This window comes from Crocuta crocuta, unplaced genomic scaffold, assembly GCF_008692635.1.
Source record: "Crocuta crocuta isolate KB4526 unplaced genomic scaffold, BGI_CrCroc_1.0 scaffold346, whole genome shotgun sequence".
Lineage (NCBI taxonomy): Eukaryota > Metazoa > Chordata > Mammalia > Carnivora > Hyaenidae > Crocuta > Crocuta crocuta.
In genome coordinates this window covers 3,674,802-3,687,725 of record NW_027527957.1, presented here as the reverse complement: position 1 = coordinate 3,687,725, position 12,924 = coordinate 3,674,802, and the positions used below count along the sequence as shown (strand labels likewise).

The 12,924-nt window shown below is 32.6% G+C and overlaps 1 protein-coding gene across 3 annotated transcripts in view; it reads right to left on the bottom strand.

Annotated features, from left to right (window-relative positions):
* Positions 1–12,924, bottom strand: part of FSTL5 (follistatin like 5) — a 663,363-nt gene that overhangs the window by 585,599 nt on the left and 64,840 nt on the right. The window lies entirely within an intron of this gene.

The following is a 12,924-nucleotide window of genomic DNA, read 5'->3' as shown; positions in this document are numbered from 1 at the left end:
AAGGAGCTAATACATTGCATTAATATGGATTTATAAAAAAATAAATGGCAATGAATAAATAATCCTGACTCTCAAAATGCCTCAGGCCATTTTCATTTAATTTCAACAGATATTCAATGGTGTCTTCAGAATTTTCTTTTAACATCTCTACATTAATCACAAATTGTTGGTGAGGAAAATTATTTAAGGGCAAACAGTGGACAATTCACTAAAAAAACACAAAATACATTTCAACTGTCTTTTCTTCAGTGTAACTTAGAATTGGTCCCTGCCTCACTTCTCAGAGGCTAAAGTTGACAACAATCCTATTATTTATTCAAAGGCTGCTTCTGTCAGACCTGTCTTTCAATTTGACATACTCCTTATTAGTTACCAGGCAACCCCAAAAGAATTAGCTTGCTTTCAAGTTTTTAAGTAGAAATTGTGCCCTCTATAACTCCTCAATTAATATTCAAGCACAGTTTACTCTGTCTAAAAGTTTCAGGGCCTATACTAAAAATAATTTTGAAATACATTTCTAATAAAAATGACACACACATATAGAAATAAAACTTCAACATTGTATCCATCCCAATAAATTTTGGTAAGATTTATGAAAATAGTGAAAAAATGAAGAACTTATTTTGTGGCAGGCATTGATCCCAGAGTCAGATTTGAGACTAAAAATGCATATTGACAAATATGTATTTATGAAATAAGCTTATCCAATGTATGATTCTATTAGACCGTTATACTTAGCATGTTATTTCTCTTGTCCTAGTTTATCCAGCCTTTGTTTTTGAATTCTGTATTGTTCTTTGCTAATTGTTTTTTTCCAGTTCAGGTTTATTTTTAATTTAAAGTATCTGTTGTTCATTTAAGCTCCAATCTAAATGTAAATTACTTGACTTAAAAATGCATTATTCTTTCATAATATAGGATAAGCAAGCTTAAAATTTCCAAAGAGATATTTGTTAATAAAAAAAAATAATCTCTGGGTCTCTCTGTCCTCTCTCCTCCTTTTACTCCATTGATTCATTCATTGAGTCATTTATTCTTTGAATAAATATGTATAGATTGCTTTTATGTGCCAGACACTTCTTCAGGTAGTAAGGCTACAAAGTATGAAGAAAACAGAAACAAAACAAATAAAACAAAAAATATGTCCTTAAAGTAACATACTGCTTAAATGTTACTAAGTCCTATTTAGAAAAAAAGATATATCCACAGAATGTACTTTTAGAGTAGGTGACTGCAACTTTACATAGGTCTACAATGATAAAAAGATTTTTTTTTATTTTTCAAGTTTTTATTTAAATTTTAGTTAGTTAACATATAGTGTGATATTAGTTTCTGGAGCAGAAGTTAGTGATTCATTACTTAATACCCAGTGCTCAATACAAGTAATTGAGCCCTCCTTAATGCCCATTACTCATTTAACACATCCCCGCCCCCACCTCCCCTCCATCAACACTTTGTTTGTTCTCTATGGTTAAGATTCTCTTATAGTTTGCCCCCCTCTCTCCTTTTTTAATTTCCCTGTGTCCATCTGTTTTGTTTCTGAAATTCCATATACGAGTGAAATCATTTGGTAGTTGTCTGTCTTCCTCTGACTAACTTATTTTGCTTAGCAGAATAGCTCTAGCTCCATCCACATCATGGCAAATGGCAAGAGCCACTCTGGAAAACAGTACGGAGATTCCTCAAAAATTAAAGATAGAACTACCCTATGACCCAGCAATTGCACTACTAGATATTTACCTAAAGATGCAAAAATACTGATTCAAAGAGACACATACTTATAGCAGCATTAACAACAATAGCCAAATTATGGAAAGAGCCTAAATGTCCATAGACTGATACAATGACTTTTGAACAAAGTTTTGAATGAAATGAGAGGATTTTCAAGCATTTATCTCGGAACAATATATTCTAGGGAAAAGAAACAACTGCACATTTCCTGAGGTACAGTGTCACTAGACTAGACTAAGTAAGGGTAGTTTAGTAGGAAATGCAATAAGGGAGCAAACAGGGGTCAGTTAGATTAGCAGCTGGGGCACTTGTTAGATCTTTTGGCTCATACACTGAGATAGCTGAGAAAACAATGTAAGTTTCTTCACAGAGGAGTGACATTATCTTAATTGCATTTAAGAAGAATCCTTCTGCAGATTGAGAATAGGTAAAATAGGGGTCGCCTGGGTGGCTTAGTCGGTTAAGCGTCTGACTTTCGCTTAGGTCATGATCTCGTGGTTGGTGGGTTCGAGCCCCGCATCGGGCTCTGTGCTGACTGCCAGCTCAGAGCCTGGAGCCTGTTTCAGTCTGTGACTCCCTCTCTCTCTGACCCTCCCCTGTTCACGCTTTCTCTCTCTCTCTCCTAGAAATAAATAAAAATCTTAAAAAAAAAAAAAAGAATAGGTTAAATAGGGCAAGGACAAAATTAGAGGGATCAGGTGAAAGTAATCCAGATGGGATGTAATAATGACATAAAACAGTGCAGTAGCAGTGGAGTTGAAATATTAGTTGGAACTGTCAAGTTTTCCTAATAGAATAAATTTGGAGTATGAGATATAGAATAGATGAGGATGATTTCAAGGATCTGAGTCACTAGAAGGATGAAGTTGCCTCTAAAATGAAAAAGTACCCCAAAAAGAAACATTTCTATCCCTTCTTCACTTGACTTCTAATACTGTCTCACTCTGTGATTTTTTTCTCTTGTCTGACCACCCCTTTTCCATCTCTTTTACTGATTCATCTTCATCCCCTCAATTTCTAAACACTAGTTTCATAGACATTGAACTCTTACCTTTTCCCATACATACCTCACTTCTTTGGTGATCTTACCTAGTCTTCTGGCCTTAACCACCATCCTTTTCCTAAGGACTCTCAAATTTATATCTCTAGCCAATTCTCTCCATTGAACTTCAGCCTCATACATTCAACTGTATTTCTGACATCCCTATTTGGATGTCCAGTAATAGCCTACTTATCTGTCCAAATCTGAACTTCTGATTTTTCCTTACTTCTTTGGCCATCTTTCTTATCTCCATCTTCCTCATTTCTCCATTCTTCTATATGGTTAAAGTAATCCTTATCTACTCTGTCTCTTAAAAGGTGAAGAGCCTGAATTTTTCATGGATTTGATATTTGAACATGCTGACTTTGATTTTACTTTAAATATCACTCTGAGGATGCAAAGTAGGCAGATGGTTAAAATGTCTGGAACTCATAAGAGATATGTCAACAAGCCGTATAAATTTAGAAATCATCATGCTATGTATAAAGCAACAGTACTGCATCTAAAGAACATATAGTGGAGTTGAATGATCTAGAATTGAGTACTGGAAACAATATAAGAAAAATATAAAGTTGAATTAACCAACAAAAGAGAATAGAAGGATAGACAAATCATAGGAGAAAAAAGCAAAAGAAGATGGAATCATTGACTCCCAAGGAATATCTTAGAAAGGGAGAAATTTTCAATAGTATAGACTTCTTCTGGTGGACCAAGTATGATTATGTCTAAGGCAATGCCCATTAGAAAACAGTGACATAGATGTAATCATTGACTTCAAAGGAAGCATGGTTTTGTGGTATTATGGGTTTGGAAGTTAAAACCGAAGTTCCTCAAGGAAGGATACAGAAGTTGGGAAATGTGTGAAATAGTAAAAAATGGAATGGGAAAAACTTGCATAGGAAAGAAAAACCTGGAGTGGTGTGTGGCTAGAGAGTAAAGAGAAATCCAAACAAGGTATTGTGTTTGTTTTTTGTTCATCTCTTTGTTTCATGTTTAGTTTTATATCATTTATATCAGCGAGAATTGAGAATGTATAAATTAGGTGAGATACATAGTAGAAACGGAAGGGATTATGATAAAAGGAGAGATGGTATGACTGATTTTTTTAAGGTTATTTATTGATGTAGCACAGAACATAAGTGGAGACATTTAGATGGAAGGAGAATCAGTTCCTCTAATATAACAGGTGGACACAGAGAGGTGGTCATAGATGCAAGAGGTTTATAGGTTTGATATGATTAATTTTAAGCATTTAATCTGTGAGGATTTATTTTCTTTATCCATTAGGAGGAAAGTTGGCTGAGTGATGATGTAGGCTGATTTGTCAGAAATTTAAGGAGATAAAGAAGGTTTTAAAGGCACTGCTTTTTGTGAGTAGGACAGCTTGGTAGTGTCAAAATCCTAATTGAGTTTTGCCATCATAAGTTTATATGATACTTAGCTTTATTTTGACTACAGTCAAACAGGCTTGATACTCACTGATATCATATCTTATTGTATCTGTTTCTTAAAACCTAATTCTCTATTTACACAATTGTACATAATTATAAGTCATCAATGAAAATAGCCTTAAATGCTCTATAAATAAACTAGAAATGTTTAAGTAGCATGTATTTAAAGAAAAAATGAAATTAATTTAATGGGGGTGACTGGGTGGCTCAGTCAGTTAAGCGTCCGACTTCGGCTCAGGTCATGATCACACAGTCGTGGGATCGAGCCCTGCATTGGGCTCTGTGCTGACTGCCAGTTCAGAGCCTGGAGCCGGCTTCAGATTCTGTATTTCCCTGTCTCACTGACCCTTCCCTGCTCACATTCTCTCTCTGTCTCTCTCAGAAATAAATAAAACATTAAAAAATTTTTAAAAAGAAATTAATTTAATGGACTGAGAATAATAAACCTGTAAAGCAAGAAACAAATAAGGATTAACTACCTCTTTCACTGCAAACCTTGTATTAAAACCATCTCAGTAGAAACTTAATGAATATTATTTAGGATTTTCAAAGTAATAACTGTCCAACTTGCTTCTATGACTAAAATGTTGCTTTATCTACCTGAAAATATACTTCCCAGAATTTTATTTTATATACTATTACCTCATGTTTTTAATGTTAATCTTTTAATGGGGAAATGTTAAGGAGAAAATTGTGATTATTTAATTATGTGAGAACTCCTAAAAGATCAGAAAGATTTGTTATCCTGGGCTCATGATACATTAAAAACATTCTTACATTAAGAAAACTTAGTCTTGTCTGCAATGATAGAATGCCAATCCTTTGACATAACTCAATTTTAATATTCTTTCAAAAGACTTTCTGATAAATTGATCTTGTCTTAAAATAAGAAATATATTTTGGCCACATATCAAAATTAAATAATAGCAAACCATTTGTATTTTACTTTGTACTACACCATTTCTTGGAAGAATCCCAAAGTGCGTATTAATTATATAAATAGACTCCATGAAATCCAGCTTAATGGTAGGAATGAGTAAATAGATCCTTGCAGACAGTATGATAAAGATTGGCAAAGACAATCTGGGTAGCAGTATGAATTCAGAAAGAACACATGATTATGTAATATCTTAAATATGAAAAGATACAACATAATAAATAGAACTAGCTAAGCCAGTATAAAATTAAGTCAAGTTGGGGTGCACAGTAATTTTTAAAGTGAGATGTGTTGATTCTAAAGCATCTAAGCTAACAAGACTATAGCCAAAAACACTAATGTACAGGTTGCTAGTTCCATTTAAGGGCCGAATGCTATCAGTCTAGAAGCTATTATTAAGAATACTTCCTATTTACAATTTGGATTTATAGCATGTCATTTACTTACATCTCATGATGCCTATAACATAAAAAAACTGATGTTTCTTCATCAGTCACTAAAAGTAAATGCCTGGCCACAATATCTCCATAGTTTACCTGGTTCCTTCCTTCTTACTGAGAAGTACATGCTCTCTAGAAATAGAAGACACATTATAAGTGCTAAATGAATCATTTCCATCATAACAGCATTGTGATAAACATTAGACAGTGAATTGTCCTCTCATTCCATAATATAAAGCTTAAATCACTTAAAAGAATGAACATGACACATTGGGCTCTTCACTGACAGTGCAGAATCTGCTTGGGATTCTATGCCTCCCTCTCTCCTTGCCTGTCCCTAGCTTCACCACACATGTGCTCTCTCTCTCTCTCTCTATGTCAAAATAAATAAACATTAAAAAATACATAAACCTCATACAAATAATCCCCATGATACTCTTATTTTAAATTTTCATATGCATATTGTAGATTAATGACACTAATGATGTGCCTTTTTTGGTCATCTCACAGGCTTCCCTATACTAAGAGGGATGTGAGAATGAAGCAAGTACAGGTGCAATCGACTTGGTCCTTTTAAGAGGTAAAACAATTCTCTCTCTGACTTTGAAAGAATATACTTAGTCTTTCTTTTGAATATACATAAAAATGTCTATACTACAGGAAGGAAGTAGGGAACATCTAGTATGTAAAATGCAGCATTTTTCCCCTTCTGATATGAGAGTGAAAAAGAAAAGATTTCTAGGTTGCTACTGTTTTTCCTCAGCCTACTGTGACATGGTTTGCACTCGGCCATTAATAAAAAAGCATATCATAAGGCCATGCTACCTAGATAATTAACGTGATATTAGAAAGTAATTTTCTTTTTAAAGAGTCTCTTTCAAACATATCGTTTTCTTTGGTTAAATGGGTGGCACATCCTGCGAGACTACAGACTTTCGTTAAAGTCATGGTGGGAAAATGGTCTTTGCCTTTTTTGTTTGTTTGTTTTTCATTGCCTAAAGTGTATAATAAAGCACATTCAAACTGTGTTTGGGTTAATCACATATTGAAAAAAAACACAAAACAAACAAACAAAAAACACTTCTGTCATGTGATTTAAGAAAAGTCAAATGTACAGAATAGTTTTACTGACATATTTAATCAAGTCCTTAATGAATCTTAAAATTTAATATTAACAAAAGAAACAAATAAATCTGTCGTATCCAGAAGTGACATGTCCTGGCTAAAGTCATCTTGCTTCCAATCCATATGAGCCACACTTGTTATTGAAGTAAATATATTGTCATCAATCACCAAACCTGAATCATTATATATACTAATAGTCTAACATACAGCAGCATTGCATAAAATGTTAGAAATACTTGCTACAGGGCACCTGAGTGGCTCAGCTGGTTAAATGCTGACTTCAGCTCAGTTTATGGTCTTGTGGTTTGTGAGTTTGAGCCCCATGTCAGGCTCTGTGCTTGCAGTTCCGAGCCTGGAGCCTGCTTTGGATTCTGTGTCTCCCTCTCTCACTACTCCTCCCCCGCTCACTCTCTGTCTCTCTCTCAAAAATGAAATAAACATTAAAAAAGGAAAAAATATTTGCTACAAATTATATTGTGTATGCATATACACAATATACTGAGCTTCTATACGAAGTATATTGTATATATATATAATTTGTAGCAAATATATACTATATAATTTATTTAGATGCCTGCCTTTTTTAAATTTCTAGGATTTTTCCCTTCTCTTTGATGTAATTACTGTTTACCAAAGACAACCAAACAAAAGTTGTGAAATGTTGATTTGCACCCAAACGACTCATGTTCAACATATATATTGAACAATATATATGTATATGTTATATATATAACATTTCTATGTGCTAGGTGGTTAAAATGTAAAATATTAAAGTTTTTTTATATTAGAGCTATTAAGTAATATTAATATTTAATAATAAGCAATATTAAATTCATTGAAGCTGAGAATACGACACTTTCAGCAGAATCACTCCACCACAATGTTGTTGCAAATCTTGTCTATTCTGATCCAAGCAACCCATGAGCACAGGAGCTCCCTCCTTCGGGCTCTAGTGAGTGTGTACATATACACATGTTCACACATACATACACATATGCACATACTTTCTCAAACACCTATTTCGCTGGTGGCAATTTAATTATAAAATGCCCAGAAAATAAGAAATAGTGGCAATGAAAATGCAGTATATCAGGCCTCCTAAATCTTGGAGATACAGACATATTTTCAGTAAATTCTAATGGCGAATTCTCAGGCTTACTTAGTTTAATCAATTTTCTGATCTTTCATTTAAAATATTTCCTCTTAGATTTTGAATAATGTTTTTGATCCAATATCATCACCTCCTCAATAAGCCTCAACCTTCACCATTATAAAACAACACCCCCATTACTAGCTGCTTTTTATCCATTTCACACAGAAGTGGCTACTTCCTGGGATAATATGGATTTATTTGTTCATTTTATGTTCCCTTTCCTCCAATGTATATTCCCTGAGAAAAAGGGACTTTGCAGTCTTAACTGGTTTACCTACCATGTCTAGAAATGTATCTGCTAAAGAGTGGGCATGATTCCTAATACAGTCTCTGAACACTTGAATTTAACACACTGTTGGCAGGACAGACACACACTCAAGAAATATGTAAAATAAAATGTGACTTTCACCAGTGGAATTATGTATAAAATCTTGGGAGCACAGACAAGGGAACAATGCCTTCTTTCTTAACTTAGATGAAAGCAAGCTTTGAAAATGTGGAGAACTGGGATATATACAGAGAGCAGATGATATTGTAAGAATAAGTAGTTCATCTGTACAGAAAAGGGAAGCAGAGGATTCTATCAGAAGACATAGCTTGAACAAAGTTAAGAAACTATGAGAGTGCATGGTAAGACTGCAAGATGGCAAATAGTGTGTCATGATAAGTGCACAATGGGATGATAAAGTTGGCCAACTAATAGGCTTCAGCTTTTCATGGAGAAGTCAAAGCAATTTGCTTAAGTTTTAAAGAAATATCAGATATTTCTGATATATACAAAAAATAATATACATTATTATGGTAGATTCATATTATATTTGATATGTTTATGTGATTTTAAGTAAGAAAAGATAAAAATATCTTATTACTGGATTGACAGATAACCAACCTCAATATTACTCTGAATTCTAAAGTCCATAAGCAAGGTGACAAGAGACATGCACGAGATTTGAAAAAAAATCAAACTAGGGCTAAATTTACTTATAAATCAAACCCATATCTAATAATATTTGTATTATCCTTTTGTTACATACATATTAAAATTTTACATATTAAATTTATAAGTTTATAATGGAAAAATATTGTATTTGCATTTAACATAAAGTCAATTATTATAGAAAATATATAATTATATTCGTGGTTTAAGTCTAATGTAAACATTAGAAATATTTTTGTCTGTTTTTTGTAACAAGAGTACATGTTTTCAAGTTAAATGGATACGACATATGCTTAAACTATCACTACATATTGTGTCAAATACAATCAATAAGAATTTTCACAATGTGTCACAAAGACATCTTTGGTTCATGTACTCATGAAAAACATAAACAAACTAGATCTTAAAAGATGATCAGGATTTAACTAGTGAAGGCATTATGGGCATTTAGGGCAAAAAATATCTTTTAAAAATGAGGAATTAGGTACTGAGAAATATTAGGTAGAAAATAATTCAGACTCACAAGTATAGTAGATGATTAAAATCATCAAAAGATAAATTACTCATTTAAAAGTCCATACATAGTGCACACATATATAAGTACTCCTCTCTATAAAGTATACAATTATTTATTTATTTTACAATAAATATAGATTTGAGGATTTAAAAATTGCTAGGAAAAAAATGTGATTTAACTCAACCTGTAATGTTAAAATAAAAATGATAATTCTGCAGTCCCTTTTTGTAGCATCACTATTAGACTTTGAGTTGAAGTATGAAGAAAATGTAAAATAAATAGTATGTTGATGAGCCACTTTTTTTGAAGCTATAAATTTGAATTGGAAAGAAAATATATCTAAAATTAAGTACGTTTGACAATTTAATTGTGTGTTGTAGACAATATTTCCTTGTGAAGGATATCCAGAAGAATATAGAAACATTTCAATGATAATTAAAACATTTAAAAAATTTAATTTTTGAAATATTGAACTTTTTTCTAAAATGAGAATGGAGGAGATTACATTTTTTAAATTGACAATATATATTCAAACTGGCTTTGTCCATTTATCACATTATTGCTTGAAAAAATTCAAAATATAAGTAGAAAGTGTTAATCTTGTGATCATGTTACCACTTTAATAAGACATTAGCATACTAAACTACTCCTTTAGTGAAGTCTTTTTTGGAATATACAGGAATGAGACAGGAATGAAGTATGTATAACATAAATTTCTGATCTCAGATGTTCACATTCTGTCTGGAGACACTGATAGCTATTAGTTGTAAAACAATGATAAAGACTTTGTAGAATGGAAAAAAGAATGAGTATGTAGGATGATGAGGAAACAAGAATGGGAAGAGCAATTGTCTGTGCTGAAGCAAAGGGAGAATTCAGAGTGAAAATTGTTGCTTGAGCTAAGAATTAAAAAGCAGTAAACTAATCTGATGGGGAAAAGAGTATTAAGCAGTGCAAAGGCACAGAATTGTAAAACATTTAATTCTTTGGGAGAAACAGTGAACAGGTAAGCAAAGTTCAGCTACATACTTCTGTATACATGAGGATTATATAAAAATATACTCAAGAAACTTCTTTCCTATTTTCAGAAGAACATTTGTGACTACTTAAGTATTATAGCTAAAGCTATTCGGTAAAAAGCCATCTAAATTAAATAAACATGCCAATTATTATAACAGTTTTCACAGTGTGTTTTTGAAGTGTGAAAAATAATGATGATTTTCCTAACAGAAATCACTAATTAAAGGATTTGGAATAAATATAAATATAAATCACTAATTAATGATTTTGAATGGAAATTAGTGATTTATTATTTAAAATGCATACATTTACATTAGAATTATTTCTATTTTATATTTATCCCTTAAAAGATTTAACTTTGTAATTTATTAAGTCTCTAAATGGATTCTCAATTATAACTGTTATGTGAATCTAATGATTTGATTTGTAAATTTCCAGTGATCTGGAGTACAGTATGCTTTTTCTAGTAATATACATTTTTCAGAGACTACCAATGACTAACATTTATTACTGACAATGTACTTTGTACAAAAAATATATCCTGCAATGTAGAAAATATAAAGACTTATAGGCAAGTATCCCAGCGTAAAAGATATTCTGGGCACAGGTAACCAAGGGACCTCGATAGGGAAGATAAGCACAGCAGAAGTCAATAGATAACCTCTAAGCATAAACAGAACCATTGTTCATCCCAGTAGGTGGACAGATTGCGTGCAAGTGTCTATGAAAAGAAGATTAAGACTTGAGGAATAAAAATAGAGATAGGCGGAGGTGGGGGGAGGTGGGGGGAGGTGGAGGTGGAGGGGAGCCTGAGGGAAAGGCAAATAAGGGGAATATTAAAACATGTATATTAGTCTTACTACATAGTAAAAAAATGTTTAAGTTATTTATGTATTTTATCTCAGTGAGGTGACCAAAGTCATGGTCTTGTTTCTCCTACTTACATCCTCAACCTGTGGGTACATGGAGGTCTCTAGGAGATGATAACCATGGTATACACAGCAACATTTTCAAGCAAATGTGATTACATGATATCAGAGCCAAGCCATTTTAAAAGATGATCTCCTTAAGTGAGATATCCCTAAAATAAGTAAAAGAATATTTGATAGGATTTCCATTCCTGCTTGGGCAGGTAGGTGGTAGCAGTTATTATAATATCAACCTCATTTTAACTAAAAGGTTAGTAAAGTCTAGGGCATTATATTTACAACCATTTACTTTTTTTAACTTTATTGAAGAATAATTGACAAATATATTTGTATATGTCTGAAATATATATTGTGGTATTGTATATATAAACAAATACACACACATACACACATACAAACACATACATCATGGAATAATTACCATGATCAAAATAGCTAACATACCTAAGTCACAGCAGAGCTAGATGAGTGCTTGAATCCTGCCCAACCTACACAGAGACAGAGATACAGCCAGGATAAATCACTGTCCTGAATCTTGTCTTCCTTGCTCGGCAGAGACCCAAATGGGTAGATAAACACCCTAAGTCTCAACTTCATTGATAAAGAGTTCAAAATAATGATCGTAAAGATGTTTATTAATCTCGGGACAGAAATGAAAGAACACAGGAAGTACTTTAGAAAGAGACAGAAAATATTAAGAAGTGGCAAACAAGTTATGACTGAATGGAAGAATGCACTGGAGGAGTTCAACAATAGAATGGATGAAACAGAAGCATGAATCAGTTAGTAGTAAGATAGACAATGGAAAATATCTGGACAGAGCAGCAAAATTAAAAAAAAAAAAACAGACTTAAAAGAAGTAAGGAAATCTTTAGGGACCTCTGAGACAACATCAAGCAGAATAACATCTACATTATCGGGTCCCAAAAGGAGAAGAGAAAAAGAAAAGTTCAGAAAAAATGTTTTTGAAGAAATAATGGATGAAAACCCCTCTAATGTACAGAAAGAAATTTGCAGGTCCAGGAAGCCATAGAGTGCCAAATAAGATGAACCCAATGAGAAACAAATCTTAAAAGCATAAGAAAAGCTATATATTATGTACAAAGGAAACCCATTAGTCTATCATCATATTTTTGAACAGAAATTATGCAAGCCAAATGGGAGCGGCATTATGTATTCAAAGTGCTGGAAAAAAAATATATCAAAATGTCTCTAGCCAGCAGGCTATTCAAATTGAAAGAGAAATTAAGAATTTTCCAGAGAAGCAACAGCTAAAGGATTTCATGACCACTAAACCAGCTTTACAAGAAGTATTAAAAAGGACCTCTCTAAATTAAAAAGAAAGCTACTAGTTAATACTAAGAAAACATATTATGTAAAAACTCATTAGAAAAGGTAAATAAATAATAAAGGGAGTGGATCAACTACTTATGGAGCATGTATAAAGAGTACAAAAAAGAAGCAAAATTAATTAAAATGAAATAATTAGTTAAGGGATATGTAAAATAAAAATATGTAACGTGTGTCATCAAAAATATAAAATAGGGGGTAAAATATAAAGCTTTGGAATGGTTCCATAGTAACGTATTATCTATTTGTAAAAGACTATTATAGACCTAAGTGTTATGTGTGTACTGCTGGT